This window comes from Tenrec ecaudatus, chromosome 1 (assembly GCF_050624435.1).
Source record: "Tenrec ecaudatus isolate mTenEca1 chromosome 1, mTenEca1.hap1, whole genome shotgun sequence".
Lineage (NCBI taxonomy): Eukaryota > Metazoa > Chordata > Mammalia > Afrosoricida > Tenrecidae > Tenrec > Tenrec ecaudatus.
Genome location: NC_134530.1, coordinates 158,577,432 through 158,605,053, shown reverse-complemented (window position 1 = coordinate 158,605,053; position 27,622 = coordinate 158,577,432). Strand labels below are relative to the sequence as shown.

General features: G+C 44.0%; 5 non-coding genes across 5 annotated transcripts; 3 read left to right on the top strand and 2 right to left on the bottom strand.

The window, feature by feature from the left end:
- Positions 1-297: 297 nt before the first annotated feature.
- TRNAE-UUC (transfer RNA glutamic acid (anticodon UUC)) lies at positions 298-369 on the top strand. Its single transcript has one exon. It is a non-coding gene; the product is annotated as a tRNA-Glu (tRNA).
- Positions 370-13,164: 12,795 nt separating this feature from the next.
- TRNAQ-CUG (transfer RNA glutamine (anticodon CUG)) lies at positions 13,165-13,236 on the top strand. The gene has a single exon. It is a non-coding gene; the product is annotated as a tRNA-Gln (tRNA).
- Positions 13,237-14,987: 1,751 nt separating this feature from the next.
- On the top strand, positions 14,988-15,059 carry TRNAH-GUG (transfer RNA histidin (anticodon GUG)). Its single transcript has one exon. It is a non-coding gene; the product is annotated as a tRNA-His (tRNA).
- A 6,523-nt stretch (positions 15,060-21,582) lies between these two features.
- Positions 21,583-21,746, bottom strand: LOC142438339 (U1 spliceosomal RNA). Its single transcript, XR_012782731.1, has one exon. It is a non-coding gene; the product is annotated as a U1 spliceosomal RNA (small nuclear RNA).
- A 3,651-nt stretch (positions 21,747-25,397) lies between these two features.
- On the bottom strand, positions 25,398-25,561 carry LOC142437666 (U1 spliceosomal RNA). The gene has a single exon (XR_012782207.1). It is a non-coding gene; the product is annotated as a U1 spliceosomal RNA (small nuclear RNA).
- Positions 25,562-27,622: the final 2,061 nt, after the last annotated feature.

The following is a 27,622-nucleotide window of genomic DNA, read 5'->3' as shown; positions in this document are numbered from 1 at the left end:
CCCTGCCCGGGTCCCGGTCCTGTGCGTCCCCACGCGGTCTGCGCGCACCGGCGCGCCTCTGAGTGGGGTCCAAGGGGGCGGAGAGGACGCAGCCTGGAGGGCCTGTGAGCGCCCACTGGGCTCATGGTGCCGGGTTGAGGCCGACGGGTCACCTTTTTGGAGAAGGCCAGCCGGCCGTGAACTTCGGGGCGTTCTCCAGAGGAGAGGGAGGCGCCCAGGAGGGTAGAGGTCTGGCGTCCAAGACTGTACTAAGCGACAAAGTGTCAGGTGGAGCCAAGTCAGAGAGCTTGTCATCGTTCCCTGGTGGTCTAGTGGCTAGGATTCGGCGCTTTCACCGCCGCGGCCCGGGTTCGATTCCCGGTCAGGGAAGTCCTTTTAATTTTACCCACTCAATCCTGGGGAACCTGGTTCTCTGTTGTCCTTTGGAAAGGTGAATGCTCATGAACACAGAGTGTCTAGGTCCCCCCAAGAGCTGCGTCCTGCCAATAGAATACTGGGAACAGCCTCCAGCTCCCTCCATCTCAGGATTTCAGAATGTTCACCCCAACACAGCAAAGACAATGGAGTCCCAATCTCTCACCCCCCACCAAGTTGCAGTATCCACATAGGTGACACCTTTCTTTAGGCCCATAGAAGAAGCCTCTACAGCCAGGATCTGCAGATCCACCAGGCTGTACCTGGTTGGACATATCTGGGAACTCGGTGCCAAGAAGAGGCCCCAGGGCTTTTAGGCGGCTATTCTCCATGTGTCATCAACTCCCCAACCTTATACGGGGGTCCGACATGGGGATAGAGGAGAGAGCCCGCTCCCTCTCACCGCAGAATAATCGTGTCATCTTTTACATCAGAGCTGGGAACTCAGCTAGCATTGTGCTTGTGGCCCTGGAATTCTTGTCATTAAACAGAAATGGTTCCTACTCTTTCATCATTAAGTAAAGAATAAATATAATATGTTTGATCAATACATATTATACGTATTCTTTATCCTTTAGGACAGTGGTTCTTAACCTTCCTAATGCTTCGACCCTTTAGTACAGTTCCTCATGGTGCAGTGAGTCCCCAAGCATAACATGATTTTCATGGCTACTTCATAACTGTAATTTTCTGCTGTTATGAATTGGGCGACCCTGAGAAGGGGTCATTCGATCCGCAAAGGGGTCGTGACCCACGGGTTGAGCACGCTGCTCTATGAGCTTACAGGATACACCACCAGTCTACTAATCCTGTGTGGGAGACTGATGCTGAAGGAAATATGATGGGACTATATTCCCTAAGGGATAGCAGAGGGAATCTGGAAAGCTAATATTATTCCACGGCAGGAAAGCCACCACTGGGGTTCAGTCAGAGGTAAAGCCCAGGTGCACTATGCTGTGCACGGGGGTGATTCTGTCTCGCTGTAGAAGCAGACATTATTTGGTCATCTCCTCCCAGCGCGGCACCCATCCCCCCTCATGCCTTCCCCAATGCAGGTATGGGGTTTCCCCACCTGTGAGCTCACAGACTGTACTGTGGTTACCACCCACCTTGTGACGAGTGTAACTACTGAATATGCATGTCTCATGGCTACCTCTGAATATCCCACGATAGAAAAGACTCTCCTGTGCAGACCTCACTGGTGAGATCCTGGCCGGCCCGAGGGGAGCATGCTATCCTGAACTGTGTCTGACTCCTTTATTTTACGCTCTCTCCTAGCTCTCCTCCTCTCTATGACTTTACTATGATCCTTGTAGATTATAACCGTACAATTCCGCCTACAGGCCCAAGCTTGTTAGAGGCTGGCTTACTCTGACAGTTCTGCTGTGGTCTCTTCCACCGTCAGTAGTTAGGACATGCCTTGGAGTTCACGCGGAAGCCATCTCCAGGGCCAGCCGCATGCCTTTCCCAGAGTTACTCGAAGAGGGCCTTGGGCTTGCAGGCTTATGACTGTAGGAGAAGGAGAGTACGTTTTAGACCTTCGTTTCTTCCTGCTCAGGGTTCCCTCTGGTTTCCCTAAAAAGAAAAGCTTTGGGATTTCTAGGCAACTATGAGTCCCATCTTTGTGTGAACAACGCCAAGAACCATAGGGAATGAATGAGCAAAAATGAGTTTCGACCTTGTACTATTCCTATTTTTCATTTCACACCAAGGAGTAAAGTAGAAAACTGTTTCTCCAGGTTTGTAGCAGCCAAGGGAAGGTGGGACATCCACATAACAATCACTGTACATATTGATCCTTTCGAGGAAGTGCTGGTGTCCCAATTTTACAAGGAATTAATGAGGACAAGCCAGCTCCAGCTAACGGTCCAGTGACTCCAAGTGTGCTTGGCTTCACAGCTCAGTCTGGCCACTGCCTCTGCAGTCTGCGCAGTCAGGGACCAGGCAGAAAGAGTGCTCTTCCCTGCGCAGATCATGTTTGCTAGACGTCTGGAGCCAGGGTCCTATGTATTTCATTGTCCCTACATTTGTGCTCAATTCAAAGGTCTAACTTCTGCAAAGGAGACAAGGTGCTATGCATGCTGCATTTCCCTCTAAGAATACACTTCCATGTGGCCAGTGCAGGGTTCACGTGCATGCTTGGACTTAGGTACCAGAAATCACTCATTTCAAGTCCAGTGCTGCCCGGAGAGATGACAGGAACTGGCAAGCACAACGTTCCCGCACCTGCCATTCTTGCAGCTACTTACAATGAGCTGTAACCTCTGGAGTACTACTCTTAGAAAACACTCCCCCACCCCCACCCACCGTGCTGCTCTCTCCCCTGAGGGAAACAGATATCTTTTTTTTAACCATTTAAATTCATCATTTCTCTGAGAGGCAATTTCCATCACTGCTTCTTCTGTGTTTGCTTTGAGACAATTTCTGAGCCAACCAATGTTGTGGCTGGTGTGGCAGCTTCTTTGTAGGTTAATTCCCCCTTGCAAGGGGCTGGTCTGCGTTGTAGTCATGGTGTGGTACGTGGTCTGTGTTGTGTGGCCAGGGAGCTTGGACTGATCACTGTTACTGATAGACTTAGAGCCTTCCATGTATAAATTGGGCTACTTTTATGTGCACGTGCTCCCAGATGCAGTAAATTAACCATAGAGGACAGAACAGGAACCACATGGATTAGCCAGGTATAAATACTGAGTTCCTCACATGAAAGCTCATTGTACCTGTGAACAGGAGCCAGACAAGTATGCCCTTTATCACTACTCAATTCAGTATTGTCCTGTAAATCTTAGCCAGAATGATAAGATAACAAAAAGAAAATGAAGGCATCCAAATTGGAAAAAAAGTAACATTCTATTTTCAGATGATATGACTCTATATGTAGAAACTCAAAGACTATTTGGAAGATTCAGCAATGTGTTTACAAGATTAACATGCAAAAATAAATCAGCTTCCTGTGTACAAATGAAGAGAACTCTGAAAAGGATATCCAGAAAACAATATCACTTACAATAGCAACCCCAGAGATGAAATATTCAAGAATGAACCTAACCAAAGGGGGGATATTAATTTTATATTATTTTTGTTAATTTTATAATGTTAAATTTTAATAATAACAATAATTGTTGAGAAATGATTATCGAGAACTGATTATCAAAGTTTGCATTGTTGATCAGTTGTTAGAATTCAACCACCATTGTTTGGACTTAATGAACAATGGCATTTTGGGGCATTGGCAAGGATGAAAGCATTTTGTAACTGTCTCTCAGATGATACACATTGTACTGTGTGCTAGTGCTAGTTAAACAAGTGATGTCAACAAATCAGCTATTCAGATCATTTATGTAAGTAATTTATTTATTTTATAAGTACATAAATTTTCTGGAATTTAGCAGACAGTACTCATATTATTTATATTTTATAGTGGCAACAAAAAGTTTAACGCCGGCCTTGAAAGTGACACGACTTACATTACGGCAAATTCAGAGAAAAAACTAATACAAGTTAGTATTGTTATTATTTAGAAAGAAATTTAGGATTAAAATTAAAATAATTAAAAATATATAGTTACTTTATAACAATCAAATTAATTTAATTTATAAACTAACAATAAAATATGTTCATGTAATCGTGTATCTACTTGCTATGTTTTTAAGCAATATGTATATAATAATTTATAATATAATTTTAAATTATTTTTTTAGATTTGTAACATAATGAGTAAGAAAAGAGGATGCGAATTCAATGATGATCTAAGAAGTGAATTTCCTTTTATTAAAAAAACCAAAAGCCATTACATGGTAAATGGGAGAAATGTAATGGTGAATTTTCTATTTCGCATGGCAGAAAAAAATGACGTTTCAAAGCACTTGGAGACACAGAAACATAAAAGATATTTAAATACTGCTGCATCTTCCTCCAAAATACAGGAATTTTTTTCAGAAAACAACTTATGGAGACGAAGAAAAGAAATAGCAGTAGCAGAAGGACTTATGTCTTTTCATGCTATTAATCACAATTATTCCTTCAGATCTATGGACTGTACATCACAAGTTGTCAAAAAGTTAATCAACAAAAATATTGCCTGTGCTAGAACAAAATCCGAGGCAATTGTGGGTAATGAGCTTTCCCCATATGCATTTTCAGAATTAAACAAAAATCTAGAAAAAATTCATTTTATATCCATATATTCTGACACATCTAATCATAAGGATGTAAAGTTATTTCCAAACATTATTAGATTTTTTGATTTGGAAACTCGAATAAAAATTAGAATTTTAGATTTCATTTCTGTGCCTGGCAAAACTTCTGAAATAGTTTTGAGTTCCATTATTAATATTTTGGGGGGAAAATTTTAAACATAAAATGATTGCATATTGTGCAGACAACACGAACGCAACTTTTGGAGGAAAAGTGAGAAGAGGTACAAAAATACTTTTTTATAAATTAAACAAAAACCTTAATCAAAACATTATTGGTGTTGGTTGTGCAGCGCACATAATACATAACGCCATTCAAACAGCTGCTGATTTGTTGCCTGTAGATGTGGCAGATATTGTTATTAAAATATAGTCATATTTCTATATATACCCTGTGCGCATTGAAATGCTTAAAGAATTTTGTGAAACTCGGAAGTCGAATATCAGAAAATACTTGGATACAGTAAAACATGCCGGTTAGCTCTTTTGCCAGCTGTCGAAAGAATTTGAAAATATACGATCATTTGAAATCCTACTTTCTATCACAGGATAAATGTCCTGGAATTTTAGAAGATATTTCTGAAAAAGAATCTTTAAAAATTTGGCTCGAGTTTGTACACAATCAAGCAGCTCTTTTTCAAAATGCTATAAAACTTATTGAAGGTGACAAAATTTTGGTAATCAAAGTAGCAAATGAAGTTAATAATATAAAATTTCAGTGTCAAGAAGTGGTTAGAAAATCATTTTCTTCCATTAACTATCCATAATAGTATAAGCCGGGTAGAAGAACAAGGTGCAATAAATCGTGCAGATATCACGAATCACGTTAAAAAGTTCTATAGTAACTGCATAGATTATTTAGAAGAGTGGATGGTAAATGACAGTGATATTGAACATTTTCATTGGGCTACATTAAAACAAGAACTTAATTGGAATGATGTACAAAAATCATTCGATAATATTACTCAAATTTTCCCATGTAGTAATATTTCAAAATATGATCTTTTAAATGAGGTATCATTATTAAAAAACATATATTGATAAGGAAAAGGTTAAATCCTGGGAATCAGCAAAAATCACAATAGAGAACAAATGGTTAGAAATATTTCAGCATTTTGAAACAAACCATTTCCATACAATAACACTAAAAATTGTGGAATACGCGCTGTCCTTACCAGGAACTAATGCTGAGACTGAACGCGTTTTTTCTACGGTAAATAAACTTTGGACATCAGAAAAATCACAATTAAGTGTTGAGACTTTGAAAGCCATTTATGTGTGAAATATAATTTAACAAATTCTTGTGAAAAATTTCATGACCTTTTAAAAGACAGCAATCTACTAAAAAAAATTCACTCAAATGATAAATATGCCAAAGAATAAAGTAATACTGTACATAATTTTAATGTCTTATATTTGTAAATTGTACCTATATTGAAATTTTAAAAATATTACAATACTATTTTTTCGTTCTATGAAAATATTTGTTGCTCCATATAGACCAAATTTTTAATCAAGATCCTTCTCCCCCCACCCCTGGTCAATGGTGTTCCATTTTACCAATGTTAAAATCTGGTCACATTAATATATATATGTTTGAATTTTGGCCTTTGTAAATGTCCTTTGCCTCCTGGTTCTTTCCTCTATTTCCTTTTACTTTCCTCTTGCCATCTGCATGTAATAAACTTTCCCTCAATCCTGATGTCGCTCTTTATATAAGCCAGCTTCTGATCACTTGCACAGCATACAGATTGCATAAGTGAGAGCACACCGCCCTGATTCACACCTTCACTTATTTTAAACTGTGCAGTGTGCCTTTGTTCTGGCTGCACTCTGTCTCTTGATCCGTGATCAGGGTCTTCATGAGTACAGTGCACTGTTCTGAGATTCCCATTCCTCTCGAGGCCATCCAGTCTGTTATTGTCCACAAAGTTGAATGCATTGGCATCGCCGATAAAATACAAGCTAACAACTTTCTGGTGTTGTCTGCTTTGAGCCAGTATCCATCTGGCATCAGCAGTGGTATCCCTTGTTCCATGTCCTCTTCTGCATCTGCCCTGTGCTCTCGACACCTCCCTGTCCAAGCAGTGCTGCGACCGTTGTTGATCTTCAGCAAGTTTTCCTGCATGTGATATTATAGATATTGCTTTATCATTTGAGATGGATATCTTCCAGTGAGCTGTACAAGCAGAGGTCTTCCGCACTTCCTGGCATAGAAGAGGAAGCGCTCCCAGTGCTTCCTCCGTTTGTTGAAGCCTTTCCGTTGGGATGCTGCCGATTCCTGAAGCCTAAGGCTTGCAGTGGAGCTACAACTTCATCACCCTGCTGTTGCTCATAGACTGCCTTTGAAATAGCAACTCATTGTTACTGTGCATTCTTTCCATCTCCTTTTTCCACCGCTCAATATTTTACCTACGGATTCTTTCAATATGCAACTCTAGGCTTGAATTTTTTCTCGAGTTCTTTCTGTTTCAGATATGCTGAACATGTTCTTCTTTTTGTTTTTCTAATTCTAGGTCTTTGGCGTTTGATTATATATTTTGCTCCGTCTTGTAGAGCTACCCTTTGAAATGGTCTGTTTAGCTCCTTGGCTTCATCGTTTCTTCCATTTGCTTTAGCTGCTCTATAATTAGGAGCAAGTTTCAGGGCATTCAGGGAATACTAGAAAACATTTACTTGTGTTGTATTGATTGTGCAAGGGCATTAGGGGCAAAAATCAGTCCTTATGGAAGAGAACTAGCACTTCTTTGGGTGCATGGTCTGCACAACATTCTTGAAAGTGTTGGGCAGCAGGTCTGCCACTGTGAACACTAGGGTGGCCTGACCCCAGTCTCCTGTCTTCAATCTTCTCATCTGCATGCGAATGCCCAAACATCGAATAATTAGTGCGTTTGAAATATGATGCTGGTGAAGAGTATTGAAAATACAGTGGGCTGACAAAAGAACCGACACATCTGTGTCCGAAGAAGTATAGCCAGATTGCGCCTTAGAAAAGAAGATGAGCAGGCGTGGTGATCATGGGTATGTTATCAGGAGAGGAATGAACTTGCTTTCACTCCCGTGTCACCGTGGCTCCTTTAAACTAGCATTAGGAAGGAGAAAGGTGATTTCCCCCAAAAGCCATTTTATTGGGAGCTCATACAGATATCATATCACTCTGTAGTCCAAGCACATCATGCAGTATTGTACAATTGCCACTCCATAATCAGTTTCAAAGCATTTTCTTCGTTCTTGGACTCCTGGATATCAGCTCCCCTTCCCCCTACATCTCTCCCTGTATTCCTCAGGAACCCTTATTCCACTTGTTGTCTCTAGAGGGTCATGAATGTTGGGTTTAATGTACCAAACAACATATAACAAAAATTCATAAGGACTACTCACAATGAAGTATACATCAGAGATAAACCCCAATATGAAACACACACACACACACACAATGTGGAAAACCAGATCAGGGCCAATGGATCAAAGGGATGATCAAGTGACAAGGTTTTAATGGTTCAAGTCAGCTTTATCATTTTGATCTCCTATAATCATCTCTCTCCCATACTTTGATAACCAGTTTATTCCTATCCCTCAATTGTGGTAAATGATGGGAGGCTGATTTCCGGTGTAGATCTTGCAGATGTATTTGTGCTCCCTCTGCCATCCATAGCCTTCTGCAACCAGAATCTCACAATTTAAGCTCTGAGACGATTTCCTCCTTTGGCTTTGGATCATATAATTTATAGTCAGTGTTTCACATGTTGGTATGCGTCTCCCATGTGGACTTAGTTAACATCTCACTTAGATAGCTGCTTGGTTGGAAACAAGCCTTTAAGATCCAGACAATATTCTATCTGATAACCAGACACCATATAATTTCTTTACCATGCTTTGCTGTAGCACCCAAATCTTCTGTGTTCCCTTCCTGAGGATGAGGATTGAGCAGGGCTGTGATGTAGGAACAAATTGTTCTCAAATTGGAGCTGGGATTTAGTGACAGCCCTAAATCCATTCCTGGATCTATGTTTTTTTTATCTGCCTCTGCTCCCCTTAGCGACCTCATTGTTAAGTTATGGTAGAGAGTCTTATGGATCATCTCCCGGAGCATAATGATTTTCTGTTAATAGTGGCATTGCAAAAGTGGCATAGGGGAAAAAGCTACTGTATACAAACATTTCTGGGGTGAAGACTGTGTAGTATGGCAGAGACCCGATCAAAACCAGGGATGCACATGGTAGACAACAGTGGAGGAGGAGGGGAAAGGAAAATAAAAGGATGAATACAAGGAAGAAAAGGGGAGTGGGGGCATGGGGCACTAATCCACACAAGGGGAGGGTATTGTTTATACCTCCACAGGGAAAGTGGGACCAGACTTCAACCCAGTGCCTCAAGGTGTGAATGCAATATCCCGGCGTGGAGTAGGGAACCAGTGGAGAGGTCTGGGAGGCTGGCCCCAGCAACAACATTAAGTGGATTCCTGCCACTCCCCTGAAAAGAATTTGTTTCAAAGGATGACATGGATTCTGCAGCTCCGGGAGATGGACATATCTGATCAGAGCACACGGGAGCAGATGAAGGGGCAGGAGGAGACAGTGGAACACAGCCTGGCCCACCAGGCCGTGATGATGATGTTCCTGAGTAGAGCAGCCAGTCCACAGAGAGAACAACATGGCTGGCCCTACTATGGGACATGATGCCCCTCAGTGACTAAGGGCGATACAGGGGACAGCACCGGAGACACAGTGTGGGAATTGCACCTGTCCTGATCCCACCACACCGAGGCAAAGCACGGGGGGAGTGCAGCGGAACAGCAAGGGAATGGAGTGGCAAGGTCCCCAGGGAATGCTGAAAGTGGACTTTGGGGCCAGGGCGTGGTGCCCAAACAGACTGGACTGGAAAACGCTCCTAAGGGCCAGCAAACGATCCTTGAACGAACTACAAGCCCTTCTTTTGTGAAGTGTTTTGTTTTGTTCTTTGTCAGTGGTTTGTTTTTATTGTTTTATTGTCTGGTTGTATACTGTTGCTTTGTTTTCCTCTGTCTTGTTTTCGTGCATGTTAGTGTCTCCACAGGTCTATCTGAATAGGACAGGATGGATGAACTATCTGGAGGAAAAACAATAGGACAGACAGTTCCGGGGGGACAGACAGATTGGGTGGGGGAGGGGGAGGAGGGTAAGGAAGTGGTGTTAATAAACACAAGGACAAGGGAACAACATGGGACCCAAAATGGTAGTGAGGGGGGAGTGGCAAGCCTGATGGGGAACGATCAAGGGTAAGGTTGCGTAGAGAAGAGGTATAGCTATAGCCCAGGTGGGGACGGAGCATGGTGGTGGGGCAGGAGGAAAGTCAAGGGAGATGGAGGAAGGAGATGGGAGTCAAGGGGCATTTATGAAGGTCTAGACAAAGACATGTACATGCAAACATATATATGAGGATGGGGAAATAGATCTAAGTGTCTACATTTATAGGTTTAATATCAAGGTGGCGGAAGGACCTTGGGCCTCTACTCAATCACTCCCTCAATGCATGAATACTTTCATTTATTAAATTGGTACTCTATGATGCTTACTCTCCCGACACAACTGCTGAAGCCAAAGTGGGTGAACAAGTAAATGTGGTGAAGAAAGCTGATGGTGCCTGGCTATCAAAAGAGATAGTGACTGGGGTCTTAAAGACTTGAAGATAAACAAGCGGCCCTCTAGCTCAGGAGCAACAAAGCCCACATGGAAGAACACACCAGCCTGTGTGAGCGAGTGATCCCAAAGGGATCAGTTATCACGCATCAAAGAACAAAAAATCATCATATCATTGGCTGCACACCTTCATGATAGGATCGCTGAAGACAAATGGGTGCATAAGCAAATGTGGCGAAGAAAGCTGATGGTGCCCGGCTATCAAAAGCGATAGTGTCTGGGGTCTTAAAGGCTTGAAGATAAACAAGCGGCCATCTAGCTCAGAAGCAAAAAAGCCCACATGGAAGAAGCACACCAGCCAGTGCGATCACGAGGTGCCCAAGGGACCAGGTATAAGGCATCATGCAAAAAAAAAAAAAAAGAATATGTGTATGTGTGTATATATATATATGTGTGTGTGTATACATATATATATGTATATATATACCATATTGAATGAAGGGGGAAGTGCAGAGTGGAGACCCAAGGCCCAAGTGTCGGCCACTGGAGATCCCCTCATAGAGGGGTTTAGGAGAGGAGATGGGTCAGTCAGGGTGCGAGGTAGTACTGATGAAGAGCACAGCTTTCCCCCAGATCCTGGATGCTTCCTCCCCCCAACTACCATGATCCGAATTCTACCTTGCAGGCGTGGATAAGGCAGAGGTTGTACACTGGAACATATGAGGGCTGGAGGCACAGGGAATCCAGGGTGGATGATACCTTCAGGACCAAGGGTGTGAGGGACGATGCTGGGAGAGTGGAGGGTGAGTGGGTTGGAAAGGGGGAACTGATTACAAGGATCACATGTGACCTCCTCCCTGGGAGAGGGACAGCAGAGAAGGGGGGGAAGGGAGACTCCGGATAGGGCAAGATATGACAAAATAACGATGTATAAATTACCAAGGGCACATGAGGGAGGTGGTAGCGAGGAGAGAGGGGAAAAAAAAAGAGGACCTGATGCAAAGGGCTTAAGTGGAGGGCAAATGCTTTGAGAATGATTGGGGCGGGGAATGTATGGATGTGCTTTATACAATTGATGTATGTATATGTATGGATTGTGATAAGAGTTGTATGAGTCCCCAATAAAATGTAAAAAAAAGAAAAAGAAAAAAAAGAAAGAAAAGAAAATGATTAGGGCAAAGAATGTACAAATGTGCATTATACAACTGATGTATGTATATGTATGGACTGTGATAACAGTTGTATGAGCCCCTAATAAAACGTTTAAAACAAACAAAGAATATTGGCATTGATTAGCTACTCATACTAATTTTTAGAACATCGTTGAGAAAGGGATATTTGACCAGGGTAAGCTAAGTACCTGTCACAAAACCTGAATTAATCGCTGTGGCAGAATCAATCCCTCTGTGACGGAGGCGATTTACACAAACAACGGAGGTTGGTTGTCATGTAAAATTTATAATAATATTCACTGACAATGTCAACCCCAGGTCTGCCGGGCTGATGTATACCCCAACTCAGCAAGTAGGGCATTGATGTAGGAAGGCAATGTTGGTCTGCCTACTAATCACAGTCCAACTCTCTTGGTATAGCTGTCTTCTGCTTCTTCACACACAGTGCGTTTCTCTTCAGACCTCAGGTTACAGGTGTGTTTGAGGAGAAAGGTGATTTTGAGAGCCAAAGTAAAGCATCCTTACATCCTCTTTGTACAATATTTAAATTATGGGTATACTTTAATTGTGAAGTTTACCTGTACTAACCAGATACCTATTTACTGGGGTGATGTTTTGTGCTGGTATGCAAATGGAATCACGAAACACAGCAACACCTGCATACCTGGGGAAACACCAGTGAGTGCTCCTGGGTGCCTTGATAGAGTCGCACAGGGAGAAGTCCGAATCCATTCCCCCTCCACGACACCAAACGTGTATCAGTCAATTCAGAGCCACCTGCTAGAACTGGATTGTGTCCCACCTCTGTTCTGACACCGAGTGAACACACAGTACTTCCTCCTCTGACCCTAATCACCTAGAGCCACTTTGACCCTCACAAGTCATGGACAGAGTCCTCGACGCCAATCTGCCCAGGACCTCAGAAGACAGCCCCCCAACTTGTGAGACCCTCATACACGTCTGCCCGGTGGCTCCAGATCCAGAGGTCCCTGAAAGCCCTTCCGGAGGCACGCGGAACCCACTCATCATTCTCAAGAATGACTCAGAGAACTCAAAATTCTGTTCTTATGACGACAGTTTAATAGGCAAAAGGGCACATTGGGCAAGGACTGGGAGGGTTTTCAGTGCGAAAAAGAAACGAAACTGTGAAGTATGGGTTGAGCATTTGGCATGCGGTGGGCTTGGCTCAGCAGGCAGACACGTAGGCGTCAGAGCCTGTCCTGTAGCCGCAACCGCTGTGCGCGATTCTGAGTGACAGTGGCTGCGTTCAGTCTGGTTTGTCTGAGGGTGTGCATGGTGCGCAACACCGTCGTTAGCTGACATCTCCCCTTTGAACGGGAAACTGGCCAAGTGTGTGATTTACTGAGGCTTGAAGTGCTCACGCTCAGTGCTTTTTACCTCGTTTTCTGATCTGCGAGCGGAGGACAGAAGTCACCGAGAGCGCAGAGCAGGATCCACGGCGGCGCTCGGTCCGGTCTGTGCAGGGGCCTCGGTCAGCCCCGGGCCGGCGACGCTGAACGAGTGCTCTCAGGGCTCGGTGGACGGAGGCAAGGAAGCCCTGGTAGCGCTGGCGATCAGGCGTTGGGCGGCCTCCCGAAAAGATTTACAGCCTCAGAAATCCTGCATTGTGAGTCGGAATCCACTCAGTGGCAGTGGGCTTGAGTTTTAATTCCCCCCATTAAAATCATGCGATCTGATAGATGTAAACAGGAGAGAACACCAGTGGACTGGGATTTGGCTCTGGGATGCAACAGGAGGATCACCACCGGTTCCATGGTGTAATGGTGAGCACTCTGGACTCTGAATCCAGCGATCCGAGTTCAAATCTCGGTGGGACCTGGGTCTTTAGGAGCTTTTTAAAACCTCACAGAGATTATGGGAACCCCTCTGGGTTTACTTACAGGGAGCTAAAGGGTTTAATTAAGATGACATCTCTCAAGTACCTGAAACTGATTCACATGAGAATGGAATGGAGACAGCACAGCCCTTTAGTCAGTTATGTCTGTGATCAGAAATCAACAAAATAGGATTTGCAAGAACCAGCTACCAGTCATTGTTGAGCCTCTTTCATATAAATAAAGATGAAGGCTTCTGATGGGGTGGTGCTGGTTGTCATCCAGTCAGCTCTGACCAGCAGACCTTATGCTAAGGGAGATGAAACACAGTGATAATAGTGACGAAAGCAAATTTTAATTGCGTATATGCATAAAGAAAAGAGAGAGTTGGGAAATGGGTTGACATGCCATCGCTACCTGTGTCTGACTGATTCAGAAGAACAATATAAGCATAAACAGCGCTATTGTGAAAATATTACCAAAAATACTTTACTAGTTAATGCAATTCCAATCCAAATGCCTACACAATTCTCCAAAGAAATAGACACATTATTCACCAGCTTTATATGGAAAGGAAAGAAACTCAGGATAAATAAAACACTATTAATTTTTTTTTAAGTAAGGGTCTTATCACTCCCAGACTTAGAAACCGACTGTGAAGCCATGGTAATCAAAACTGTCTGATACTGGTACAACTGTTGCAGGTTCAAATGAATGACAGCACGATCATGTCTCCATCACTTAAAGGAGTCCTGAGAGTGATGATGGCAGCAAATGTACATATGTGTTGACACAGTGGATGTATCTATGGGTTGTGAAAAGATTTGTATGCGCCCCCAATAAAATTATTTTTTAAAGAGTCTTTATTCATAGGTTATTACTGCACTGCTAGAATCTAAAAGTGATTCTTTGATTTAAAGGCGAAATGGTCTGCTTTTCCAGGCTGTAGGTGAAGGAGCTCTTCCCTCCCTTTCGGAAGCAGGTACAAAAGTGGGGAAACACACCCACTTCACTTGGCTAGGCAGGGAAGCTAAGCATGTTCTAGACATGTTGACATAGCTTCATGAGATGTGCTTTCCTTCGACAGCGATTTGAGATGAGGAGGACTCTTCGGCAAGTTCCCCTTTAGAGCGTACCATGTCTCTGAAAAGACAGGAGATGAGCCTTGTGTGTAGCTGTAGAACGGATGCCGCATTACACACAAGGGCATAGAGTGGATCCTGTCCCACACGGTTTCCTAGGAGGCCCTCTTATCTGAAACAGGTGATCGGTCTTTCTTCCGCCCAGCGCCTGTGGGTGGGAACCGGCACGCTTACGGCCTCCCTCTCAATGTGTGTATTTCAGTTGTCTGATAGCGGCAGTCCTGAGCGCAGCCACCTCTCACTGGGTGTTTGTGTGTATTTTCCTAACAAAGAGTAATGTCGGGGGTCTCGCATGTGCTTAGTCATCATTTAAATATCACTTTTACTGAAATTTCTCTTCAAAGGCTTTGTACCTTTTACTTTCTGAGTTTTGTTTGCTTGCGGATAGGTCGTATGCCTGTATGTCACTGTTTGTATGAGCTCATTGTATATTCAAGGCAGTGAACCCTTATCGGGAGCTTGGCTGTTGCATATTTTCACCCATTTTGTAAGTTCTTTCTTCACTTTGTTGCTTGGATCCTTTGAGGACCAAAAGTTTTCCGTTTTTTCTGCACGTGGTTTTGCTGTCATATCTAAGAGTCCAGGGAAGCCCGGCAGCGCGGGCGAGTGGCGCGCCGTGATCGTATAGTGGTCAGTACTCTGCGTTGTGGCCGCAGCAACCTCGGTTCGACTCCGAGTCACGGCAGTCTCTGCTCTCCACCGCAGTGGCCTTTCTCCTTTTAGGGAGGCCTCTCTGCTGCCCATTCTCCTGCTGTCTCCCCCAGAGCAGCACCCTGCGGGCTGCAGAAGGGAAAGCACTCGAACCGCGGGTCGCCGCGCGCACCCCACTTGGTGCCCAGCAACCGCTAGGAAACTGTGGGCGCCTGGCCTTTTCTCGGTGGAGGGACTCCAAATATTAGCATGAAACGAACAGGCCGATGAAAGGAGTTCGTCCTGCAACTAGGGTATTTTCAATAAATAGAAGTGAGTGCCGTCACGGGACACCTGTGTGTAAACAGTGCATTGTTGAAGGACGGCGTAATTCATACAGAGGGAGCCGTGTGCATTCCAGTACGCGGCACCACGAAGCTGACTGACCAGACCACGGAAAGCCGTCCTTGACCTACAGAGCCGCTCGGAGCGCTCTGTTCCCAGTGCACCTCATCCCCAGGAGACAAGTCACCATCCGGACGTCCAGCTCTTCCCACCGAGACGTGTACACAAATGACTCCACATTTCCGTATCTGTCTCTTTGTTTAATTCTTTGCCTCTCTTTTTAATGCCATCTAGTAGTTTGGACATGTATCCAGCTGGATGCATGCGTGTGTGTCGTTTCGGTGTTGTTCCTGCGTGCCATTCCCATGTGTGTGCAGACAGTTGATGGACAGTTGTGCTCTTTGAAGGTGGGTTGCTGTGCACAAGGTCGCTGTGACAAGTGTTCCACAATCTCATTTGTGCGTTTCTGCAGTCACTTCTTTTTCCTTCTGCAACTGTTTGACACTAGTTCCTGCGCCACAGACGCATGGAAGTCCGTTTCAATTCTACTTCTCCTTTTGCAGCCACTGGACCAGAGCTTAGCTCTGATAGGCAAGGAACCTGGACAGTTTTCAAGGTCCTGACCCTTCCTGCTCTCTTCTTTCTAAGTGTTACTTTCTGAGTTCTTATTTATTGAGTTGCCCTTTCATTTGTAAAGTAACAAAGAGGCTTTCTGCCCCCATGCAGAGGTAGAGCTTCAGAAAACCACAGGGGGCAATTCTTCTCAGCCAGAATCTCCTCTCCTGGCAGTGAGTTCACTTGAGGGCTGTCCTTAAAAAGTTTCACCAAGTGGCTGGCTGCAAACATCAGAAATTCATTCTCTCATCCTTCTGGAGCCGAGCCTTTGATCATCAAGATGCAGGCAGAGTCAAGCTCCCTCTGAAGACGACTGGGGAAGAGCCCTCCCTCCCTCTTCTAGCTCCTGGAGGTCCCAGGCCTGACCTGTCTGTGGGAGCGTCCTTACCGTCTCTGCCCGTCTTCTCTGCGCGTCCTCCCTGTGTATCTGTGTGTCTGACAGTCCTGTCCTGTTTCTATAGGAACAGCAGTTATGTTGGATTAGGGCCCACTGCACGCCAGTATGCCTCCTGTGAATTTATTTAATTCCATCCACAAGAGTCTGTTTCCGAAGCAGTCGACATGCTCAGGTACTGAGAGTCATGATATTATAGATGGAATATATACTGTATGATGGGCTGCTATTGGCATGGTCGGCAATCGGAAACCACCAGCACCTTCACAGAAGCCCTGAGCTTTCTTCTTCCTTAAACACTTACACTTTTGGAAACCTAGAGGGACTCACGATGAGACAACATTGACTAAATGGCAGTCAAAAGGAGTGACATATATATATATATATATATTTTTCTTCCCTGTTTTAACTTTTTTTGGTTCTGTTTTGTTTTAACTTCTTTGGTGGGAAAAACTTTCATGGTGAGACTAAGTGGAAGTTTACCAAGTAGACCTTCCTTTTTGCCAGGAGCAACATTCCATCTCCTAAAGGCTTACCCAGTTTTCCTCACGCTGTTCCCACAGGCTGATTCTATTCAGCCTCATGTCTTCCATTGGCAGGAGAAGCCAGCCCCCAACACATCATTAGGGGTCCGGTAGGCGCAATTGTACAGCGATAATAAGTAAAGATCACAGTAAAGTCATAGAGAGCATGAGAGATAGAAGTGAAGTATTGAAATAGATGGAGTCAGACAGGATTCATGGTAGCAAGCTCACCTCAGCCCCACTTGGTGGTCCACGTGGAGGAAGGGAGAGATCGTTAATGCTAGTCCAGGCTTTTTATATTCTCTGGGGACATGCAAGCCCCCTAATCACAGGTGAGGACATGTGTCACAGGAAGGGGTTGTGCTATAGGTAATACAGTCATGGGAGAGGGTGATCTAGGGGTATCCACGCAATAGGAAGAGGAGGGATTGGGGTATACATGTGGCAAGATGGGCGGATCCTAGGTACAGGATGGCAGCCTAACTTTGGATGTCACAGAGCCGGTTTGGCCTGTTCCCTGGCTCAACTGACAGACACCATTATCAGTGGGGTGTGAACTCCACCTACAGGAACCAAGCTAATGGTCACAGGCCCCCCCCCCCTGTGGTGTGGGGAGACAGCAGGCTGGCAGGGACTGCCTTCAGGGAAGATGCCTGTGAGCATCTGACCTCCCGCCACAATCCATATCAGGAGGCTCATAGAGTCATGATTATTTTTTTAACCGCGGGTGCTAATTTATTGTGTGCATGGACCAAAGACAACTCTGCCTTTCCACGGACGGGCGCATTGGCTGTCTCCATCCTCTCACGGTGGAAGGGCTGTGATGAGCACCAGGGTGCATGTCTGTCTGAGCTCCTTCTCTTTCAGAGGATGAACCAACTGCAGTGACTGTAGAGTCTGACACTTCTATTCCCAGGTTGGACACATCTTCCTGAGGGCACCGCTAACCCATATCATCTCGGAAAGACAGAGAGACCGCTTGTGAAAATGCTTCAGGATTATCTGGTTCCACACAAAACTGAACATCAATTGACAAAGTTCCCATGAGGAATATTAAAGTCATTGTAGTTTGCAGATATTTTATCAGAAATGTTGATGAAATTCAAGAAAACATAGCTGATCTCATCAGATCTCAAAAATTCTTTCCCAGGTTTGTGGAAACTACTATATCTCAATACTATAGTTAATTTGTTTGTAATAGAATTATTTTGTTATTTGTTTTGTTTTGTTTGATGTGAACTTTTTTGTCACTAAAGATACCAAGCCTACTTTCACTTTTACTCAATTAGAAGTATTTTAATAGTTTAAAAGGCAGGAAGATCACAGGCCATTTGGTGGGAAGTCTTGTGGATCCAGTGGTGGTGTAAGCATCTCAGCACTGGCAGGGATCTCCAAGTGGCTGCTCCAGCTCAGGGCACTAGCTTAGCTCCATGTGGCTTGTCAGCTGCAATATCTCCCAGGGACTCAGCCTGTATCCCGCCTCCAAGGAGCTATTTAATTCCTTAGTGTCTCCAATGAGGACATCAAACTGACATCTGATTGACAGTTTAGACTCAGGAGGAATGAAAGCACAAAAATTGATGGGACTAAAGTGAATGCTTGGGTGAGAATGAAAAGATTTAAACAGATCTCTCCTTTACCAGAATGTATTTATTGGTATGGATATTATGTCTAATTGGGTAAACTCCCTCTGCCTACTATTGTAAACTTGAAGGTGTATAAGTCTGCCCTTTGGCTGATATTCATTGGGCATGCTAAGCGAGAACCATGACAATTGCCTGGGCACCCTCGGACATCTTAAAAGGGTCCTTCCTAGCTGCCAGCGCAGCAGGCAGAGTGACAGCTGCCAGGCGCCAAACTTCAATAAAACTCTGTGCAGGCCCTCCCTGCAGGCACTTAGCAAGCACCCTCCAATAGTCAAGATGCCCAAAAGAAAGATTGGTTGGCTGAGCCAGCTGAAAGGGCAGTGAAGGGGGTGATCTGAAAGGTTGTCAGCCAAAGTGGAGACAACATCAAAGAAGGCAGCAGGAAAGGATAAATCTTCAGGTAAAATTGTGTCCCAAGGGTGAAAAGGAACTGTGAACACAGGTTGAAGGGCTAACTAGGAAACTAAAGAAAGTGGAGACATGAAATCCTAGGAAAGAGAAGCCTCTGTCTGATGTAGACCGAGAAAAAGAAGTCAGTGTGATCAATCTACCATGTCTTAGTGGACCCTGTTTCTCCCCCCCTCCCTTCCCCCCGGTACCATCTGAGGAATATTTTAACTATTTTGTAGATGCAAGTTTTTTGGTGGCTCTAGAAACATTTTTTTAATCATTTTATTGGAGGCTCGTACTATTCTTATCACGACCCATACATACATCCATTGTGTCAAGAACATATTTACTTTTGTTGCCATCATCATTCTCAAAACATTTGCCTTCTTCTTGAGCCCTTAATATCTGCTGCTTAGAACATTTTTAAGAAAAAGGAAATGTCACTTCATCCCATTTTTAAAAAGTATAAATGCTTCATTTTTTAAGGTCTAAAATCTACTGGCTGTTCATTTTTTGGTACAACCAGAAAATAATGAGATGCTGGATTATGGGAAAATTTGACTGTTTGGGGTAATAATATAACATCCTATGGGATAGGACGGAATGAGGTTGTACCACTAATAGACAACAGACTTAATGGAAATTTTTAGTTACTGCTATGCATTTGTGTGACCTGAACACTTAGAATGGTTTCCATGTTGCTTTTTAGTAAAATTGTATCTCAAAACCATTCCCTCATGATGGCTCTCCTGACAAAAGTGTGTGCATTCTGTAACACCTTGATCTCGGTAGTCCATTTTTCCTGATAACTTGGCTATGTGCTTTAAAAGGCTGAAAATTCAAGTGTGTGGCGTGCACAGCAGTAGTGAAAGATGTCAGTTTGTGATGTGCAGATGACACACCTTGATTGAGGAGAATGAGTAGGACTCAAAGCACTTGCTGATGAAGCTAAAGGATTGCAGTCTTTCATATTTATTGTAACTCAGTGTCATGGAGACCAAAATCCTCACAACTACATCTTTAAGGAAATCATAATAAATGGAAAAAATATTGAAATTGTTGAGATTTCATCTTGCTTAGATCCACAATCAATACACATGAAAACAGTAGTCAAGAGATCAAATGACCCATTGCATAGCATAAATCTGCTGTGTTTGACTTTTAAAAACTCATTTTATTAGGGGCTCATACAACTCTTATCACAATCCATACATACATCAATGGGTAAAGCACATTTGTACATTTGTTACCCTGATCATTCTCAAAGTATTTGCCTTCCACTTAAGCCCCTGGCAGCAGCTCCTCATTTTCCCCTGCCTCTCCCCCTCCCTCCGGCTTGAACCCTTGATAATTTATAAATTATTATTTTGTCATATCTTGCCCTGTCCGACTTCTCCCTTCACCCACTTTTCTGTTGTCCGTCCCCCAGGGAGGAGGTTATATGTAGATCCATGTAATCGGTTCCCCCTTTCCAGCACACCCTCCTGGTATCGCCACTGGCACCACTGGTCGCAAGACTTCTTTAAAGTGTTAAAAAGCAAAGATGTTGCTTTGAGGACCAAGTCATGGTATTTTCAATCGCCTCCTAAACATGTGAAAATTGGACTTTGAAAAAGGAAGACCAAAGGAGAATTATAGTTCTGGCAAGTAATATGGAAAGCACCATGAACTACCACGAAAAAAAGCATCTGTCTTGGAAGTACAGCCACTGGTCCTTAAGAGTCAAAGTTAGCACAGACAATGTCAGGACAGACCAGCGGCTACTGAAGGACATCATGCTTGGTAAAGTACATTGACAAGGAAACGGAGGAAAGCCATGACAAAATTGATTAGACTAGTCTGGGATTAGGATTGTCAGTTTGGAAGAGGATACAAATCAGGGCAAAGGGGAAACAGGATCCTCTCCTGGTGTTTACTTGAAATGCAGAGGATTAGTATAAAACTCTACCAAACACACAAAGCACATGTTGTTCTGTGCCACCAGAGAGCCTAGAAGCAGTATTACCTAGACCCTAAATCTTTGTTGCCAATGTCTTATCCATGGAATGAAGATTGCCAGAGTGAAACAGTAGCCTTTGAAATAAAACATTCTTGACTACAGTAACGCAACATGGACACAAGCTGCCTCTAAAAGATCAATTAAGCACTACTAAATTTAATGAGAAGTAAACAGCCACAGAGCAATGACTAAATATAAATGCGCTTCACTTGTAAAACACCAATGATAGTTCAAAAAAATTAGAATAAAAATTAAAGAATTCAAAAAAGTATTTACTGTTTGACAAGTGAGGATAAGGGGAGAGCCCACATACAGTCCCCACTACCATATATATATATATATATATATATATATAAGATGCAGTTGAATTAACTTCCCACACTTGGTGAACAAATGCAGAAAAAATGTAGATGACAGTCAAAGTACTTATGGGGCAGGTATAGATTTTTTATTGTTTGAGTTAGGAAATCATTTGTGCCTCACGCTCTTAACACAGAGTAAGATACACGTCCCCATCCCATCAAGGAACCATGCAAAAAGTACAAGGAATGTGTACGGAAAACCATTGAACAGAGACGCTGCTCTAAGAAACAGATATATTTTACTGAGCCTTGTGTTAGGAAGCAAAACACAGCTTAAAGGTCTACTTTTAAACCATCATCTACCAGGGGAGAGCGCGAACGCAGTCCCCCACTACCACAAATTATGCAGTCGAGTTTCCCACATTTGGGGAAATCGCAGGGGTCAGCACATCCCGAGTGCAATGGATAAGCCTTGCCCTGGGAAAACCACCTTTGTGATCATGGTATCTCCCCTGCCAGGTAAGTATGACTTGCTCGCCCGCTCGCCCCACGCGCGCTCACGCGCCCTGCACTTTCCACACGGATACTTAGCAGACCCTCGTTACAGATCGCTCCTACACCCTCTTGCATCCGAACGCACAAACCTTCATCCAACAACAGACACTCCATCCCCACAAAAGTACGGGAAATCACAGCGTAAGTTTTAAGCACCACGTGTGCTCATCCAGCAGCCACTGCGCTGCCTTATCTACATACGGCTCGACGTCACCACCGGTAGCTGGCTGTCCTCCAGTGCAATCCGGAAACCCGCTCCTTTGCTCTTTTCAGCTTTCCTGTGTTTGAGATCACAGTACTCTTGTGAAGACATAAGTGTCAGAAATCCAACGGGGCAGTTGTGCTCTGTCCTGTAGGGACTCGATGAGTGAGAATCCAATTCCTCGACTCAACTAACCTCTCTCTTTTAAAAAAAAAAAAATCAATTTTCTTGCTTTTTTTAAAAAGTTTTTTTGTCTTTTAAATTAAAAGATCACTTTACTGGGGTCTCTTACAGCTCTTATAACAATCATAACAAATATATTTGTACACATGTTGCCATCATTATCATCGTTATTTTCTAAACATTTACTTTCTATTTGAGCCCTTGGTATCAGCTCCTCTTTTATCCCTCGTGGCACCCTTGATAAATTACTATTTTCATACCTTACGCTGACCACTGCCTCCCTTCCCCCACAGTTTGTGATGTTCCCTGTGTGTCTGTTTATGTGTCAATCATTTTAATCAGTCCCCCCTTCCTCCCCTCTTGCCCCCAGCTTTCTCCTGTCCTCCTGGCATTCCAACTCCCATTTCTGCTCCTGAGGGGTTTATCTGACCTGGATTGCTTGTGTTAGGAGCTCTGTCGGTACCAGTGTGCATGCTCCTGTCTAGCCAGAACAGAAAGGCAGGACTGGGGTCATGATAGTGGAGGGTGAGAAGCCCCCATGAATCAGAGGAATAGTGTGTGTTTCATCTAATATACCACGCCCTAAATGACCCATCCCCTTCCTTGTGACCCTTCTGTGAGGGGATGTCCCATTGTCTAACGATGGGTTTGGGGTCTCTGATGGGCTCCCCACTTCTCAACAATGTTTTTTGTTTGTTTGTTTTGGGTCTTCTGATGCCTGTTACCTGATTCCATCGACACCTCCTGATAGCACAGGCTGGTGTGCTTCTTCCATGTGGGCTTGTTGCTTCTCTGCTAGATGGCTGCTGGTTTAACTTCAAGCCTTTGAAGACCCCAGACACTGTATCGTTTGATAGCCATGCACCATCCACTTGCTTCAACACATATGCCTGTGTACCCATTTTTGTCTTCAGCAATCATGCTAGGAGAATGCCGATTTTTTAGAACAAAGTGTTCTTGTGTTGAGAGAGGATTTGCGCAGAGGCCCAAAGTCCATCCACCATATAAATATATATATGTCAATAACTATTTTAGTGAATTAATATACTTACATATGTGCACACCTATGCTTATAGGTCTATTCATAGCTCTCCTCTGTTTTCTTAACCGTCCCCCTGTCTCACCATCATGTTCGCCCTTCTGTGTTTTAGTAATTCCTCTCAGCTAGATTGCCGTTGCTCCAACACCCCCAGGACTTCTACTTCTGCCTCATTGTTGATGCAACACACCCGACCTTGAGGTAACTGAGACATTTATTACTATTGATAATATGCCTAAATCACTTGAAATTTACACAGAGCCTCACCTCTGAGGCTTTTTTTTTTTTTTGGTTCATGTAATACTTGGCCCGTATGAAATAATTAAAAGAAATTTGGAATGCACACTTTAGTTTCATGCTTGTTAAAGGACAGAAAACCAAGGGAAACGTAAACTGTGTCCTCCCTCCAGACACACACATCATACAGTAGCTCGAGCCAAAAATCATTTTGTTCCAAAAAGCCAGACTAGAAACATTGTATTCAGTCAAAGCAGCTTGAAGAAATGTAAACTGCCCCAAATGTTTAAACTATTTGATGTTTAAGTTACAGTGGTAACCACAAATTGATAAAGCAGAAAGGGCAAGAGCAACCATAGCAACTGGTAAGTGTTTCTGGAAAGCACAGAAAAAGTCAGAGTGGGAGCCCAAAGCCCATGTGTAGGCAACTGGACAGAAGGGTTTCAGGGAGGAAACGAGCCAGTCAGGGGGCAGTGTAGCAAAGGTGAAACATACAACTTTCCTCTACTTCCTAAATGCTTCTTCCTTCCCCACTATCATGATCCCAATTTTACCTTACACATCTGGCTAGACCAGAGGATGTACACTGCTACAGATAGGAACTGGAACCACAGGGAATCCAGGGCCGATGATCATCCCTTTAGGACCAGTGGTGTGAGTGGCCATATCAGGATGGTGGAGGAAGGGTGGGGTAGGAAGTGGGGAACAATTACAAGGATCTACGTATAACCCCCCTCCCTGGGGGGCGGACAAGAGAAAAGTAGGTAAGGAAGACATCAGACAGTGTTAGATATGACAAAATAGGACCCGGGTCCGGGCTGCGTGCGGTCCCCGCTGGGCTGCTGCCCGCTCAGGGCTGCCGCAGTGGAACTCAGCGCCGAGTTTCTCCGGGAGAAGCTACAGCGAGAGCTGGAAGCGGTGCACCTGGAGGTGGAGGACAGGACTCCCAACCGTTGCTCCGCCAACTTCTGAGTCCTGCTGGTGTCCTCCAAGTTCCAGGGGAAAGCGCTGCTACAGAGACAACGTCTGGTGAATGCGTGCCTATCAGAAGAGCTTCATCACATCCATGCCTTTGAGCAGAAGACCTTGACCCCAGAGCAGTGGACAAAGATATGACAAAATGATTGATAAATTATCAAGGATTCATGAGGGAGCGGGAAGTGGGGGGGAAGCTGATATCAAAAGCTCAAGTAGCAAATGTTTTGAGAATGAAGATGGCAACAAATGTACAAATGTGCTTGACACATGGATGCATGTATGGATTATGTGATGAGTTGTATGAGCCCCCAATAAAATGGTTTTTTTTTAAAGGTACAGAGAAAAAAAAAACCCTGAGGTTTCTTGAGTGGGTAATATCTCACTTCTTGACTTCATACCAAGCCTGTTTGTAAAACAAGTGAGTTTTTATGGACAGAACAAGTTTCAGGCTTCACTGTCTCAGAGAATTACAGGGCATTTCAGGGAAAAGGCGCCATGCTGTACAGAAGCCACCCTGCACTGGGAAGGGCCCTACACTGGTCACGAACACACACCCCCACGTGGAGCCTGAAACAGCACATCGCAGCATAAATGTGGTGGAGAAAGAGTAAATGATTAGAGACTAAAAACACTTTTAGGATCTGTCAAGGGCAGAAAAGCTTGATTAAGAAAAAAGCACAGCTTTGCTGCCACCAGAGTACTTCAAAGCCGAGCTAGAACAATGGATACTTGATGATATTGACAAAACAGTAGATTTAACTACCCTACACCTCTTATGCAGCTGTCACACCTCTCAGGGATTATATTTCAGGTAAACCAAGGTATTGACACAGGTTGCCTCTGTTTGCGAGCAATTTGATTAACTAAAAGAATAGGCTAATGAGCACAGCTCTCAAGCAGTATGTATGAAAAAACAGCAAGGTCCTCTTGCTCAAGATCAGAGAAAGAACCCAGCTTAAGAGTCTGTTCTTTGACATCAGTTATTAGGGGAGAGCGCGAACGCAGTCCCCCACTAACACAAATTATGCAGTCGAGTTTCCCACATTTGGGGAAATCGCAGAGGTCAGCACATCCGGAGTGCAATGGATAAGCCTTGCCCTGGGAAAACCACCTTCGTGATCATGGTGTCTCCCCTGCCAGGTAAGTATGACTTGCTCGCCCGCTCGCCCCACGCGCGCTCCCGCGCCCCGCACTTTTCACACACGGATACTTAGCAGACCCTCGTTACAGATCGCTCCTACACCCTCTTGTATCCGAACGCACAAACATTCATCCAACAACAGACACTCCATCCCCACAAAATTACGGGAAATCACAGCGAAAGTTTTAAGCATCACGTGTGCTCATCCAGCAGCCACGGCGCTGCCTCATCTACATAAGGCTCGACGTCACCACCGGTAGCTGGCTGTCCTCCAGTACAATCCGGGAACCCGCTCCTTTGCTCTTTTCAGCTTTCCTTTGTTTGAGATCACAAACCTTCCAGTGCAGGGAACGGATTCACCTGGGAATGGAGACAGCACAGCGCTTTAGTCACTCAGGGCTCTCAGTAGAAATGAACAAAATAGGATGTGCAAGAACCAGCAACCACTCCTTGTTGAGCCTCTGTCATATAAAGATGAAGGCTTTTTGATGGTGCTGTTTGGTGTCATCCAGTCACCTCTGACTCACAGACCCGCCGTGATCCTTATGCTATGGGGAGATTAAACACAGTGATAATATTGAAGGAAAAAAAATTTAAGTGGAAATATGCATAAAGAGAAAAGAATTGGGAAATAGGTTGACATGCCATCGCTACCCATGTCTGTCTGATTGCGAAGAACAACATAAGAACCACCAGCCACATCGTGAAAATGTCATTACTAAAAATACTTTACTAATTAATGCAATTCCAATCCAAATCTGAGGTAGTTAAAGTTATTGTGCCAACCTGGCCGATAAACACATGTGGGGTTAATTGAAGGGTGGCGAGATAAATAGCTCAGTGAGCCTCACCTTTCCAGTTCTCAGGCCTCTTGCTTTGCGCTGGTCTGACCAGGATGCAGCTGCCTTCGCCAGTTCCCTGATAGAACTGGCAAAGCTCACTTCCTGCAAGGCATCCCTGAGGAGAAGCCACACGGACCTACCCCGATGCAGCACTGGGTGCTGGAGCAGCAGTGTCGAGACCCCTGCCAGCGCTGAGATGCTTACAAGATCACTGATTCGGCTTTCCTCCTGCAGTCGGCACCATACTGGGTGTTTTGTGAGATGGAGGAGGACTTTGTGGACTGGTGTTGGACATATGGGCTAATGTTGGACTTGTGGTCCTGGGCAGTACTGGGTTGGGATGTTTTCTTGATGTCCTCTTAACTTTTATTAAAAAAATCTTTCTTACACATGAGTTTCTGTGGATTTGTTTCTCTAAAGTACCCAGACTAACACAAAATCCCTGCACAATTCTCCAAAGAAATAAACACATTATTCACCAGCTTATAATTAAAGGAAAGAAACTCAGGATAAATTCAACACAATTAAAAAGAATTTGTTGTTGTTGTTTTTTTAAAGTAAGAGTCTTATCACTCCCAGACTTAGAAACCGACTGTGAAGCCATGGTAATCAAAGCTGTCTGATAATGGTACAACTGCTGCAGGTTCAAATGAATGACAGCCATCATCATGTCTCCATCACTTAAAGGAGTCTTGAGAGGGATGATGGCAGCCAATGTACAAAAGTCTTTATTCTGTGATATCTGCAGTGCTAGAAGGAATCTCAAAGTGACTGTTTGATTGCAGTCCTGAGTCCACATTTCAATCCCTCTTTTAAAGGCGAAAAACTCATTTATCCTGTGTCTAAGACTTAAGTGAGCCGTGACAGTTGCAGAAAGCAAAACTAATGTTACTTTTCTTTAGGGCTAGGGCGCATTACAAGGTATAGCATAGATTATAGAATCCCGGTAACTTCAAGAAGAGAAGAGCAAGCATTACAAGGTACATACCTTATCATAAACGAAATAATACCAACATTGACTATAACATACTGGTTACCGTAACAAGATTAACTGCACCATTCAGATTACGATCTCCAAGGGAACAATATTGAATCAGAACAACGGTATATTGAAGAATAGTCAAAAGTGATGCTGGCGTCCAGAACCTGGGAACATGGGAGTACATTCTAAAATACATCAGCAGCAGAGACTTTCCCATCAGGGGAGGGAGAATGGGCAGGTCACC